The sequence below is a fragment of the Penaeus monodon genome, chromosome 19 (assembly GCF_015228065.2).
Source record: "Penaeus monodon isolate SGIC_2016 chromosome 19, NSTDA_Pmon_1, whole genome shotgun sequence".
Classification (NCBI taxonomy): Eukaryota; Metazoa; Arthropoda; class Malacostraca; order Decapoda; family Penaeidae; genus Penaeus; species Penaeus monodon.
In genome coordinates, this window is record NC_051404.1 from 49,132,548 (window position 1) to 49,133,633 (window position 1,086).

A 1,086-nucleotide genomic window follows, 5' to 3' on the forward strand; every position below is an offset into this window, starting at 1 on the left:
GGGCGGGGATGGAGAGAAAGAAAAACAGATTTCAGTCAAGCTTTTGCACGCTTATCATAAGTAAATGTTAATTTGATGGAAATGGAATAGAGGTGAAAGATAATGAATGATCATAACTCGGGCAGGTGTCTTTGATTCCCCCGTAAAAGATATGAGAAAGGTAAGTACTGTTAATCCTTCAGCATATCATTCCTTCTATATTTTGTCATTTTAAGAAATAATTACTACTAAACTTTAATATTCTTTAGTCTCCGTTAGAAAATTCATTTTCTTTCATATTCATAACATGAAAGAAGGGATAACTTAGTTAAAAAGAATTGGTATTTACAAACTATTTTGTACAATTTTTGGGCAAACTTTATCATTGCTATGGTTTAACTGGTGACAAAAATAATGATGATCTCAGTCTAAAACTCTACTGAAAAAATAAAAGACATTCAGGATAGCAAATACCTCATATATACTATATATAGTTAATTGATTAAGTGTATCGTGCGTCACTCGTGTCTTTTTCTTTCTTTTTCTACTTGTATATAACAACAGGCTATAACGAAATTGAAGATTCCCAGTTTCATTCCATGTGGTCCATATGAGGCTAGTTTATCTATTTACCTGTATTTATATTAACTTTTTAATAAAAAAAATTGCCGTAAGACCTATCGGTGAATAATGTAGCTGCGTATAGATTCTTACTAAGTTCGTTTCCCTTAATGGTTATGGTCTTTATTCCGTATTGGCATACATTTTAAAGGACTGGGATACAAGTTTCTGTTTTATTTTTCATTTCATCTATCAGTCTGTAAATCTACATTCTTTCTTATTCTTTAAAACTTATAAGCGACACATTTAATGCAATTAAACAGTACATGGAGGTGTGATTAACATTCTGCAGTTTGTTATATTTATTGATGCATATGGTGTACACAATGCTGCCCATCAACATTTTCTTCCAAGGCAACTGAAATAATGAATTCGCTTTGAGCCTGTAGCCCCAGAGGTATCGCTGAGCAGAAGGTAAACAACACGTGCGAGCGAGCGCACAACGCTGTGAGCACCTGTAATATTAAGAAGTCTAAAACCCTATAA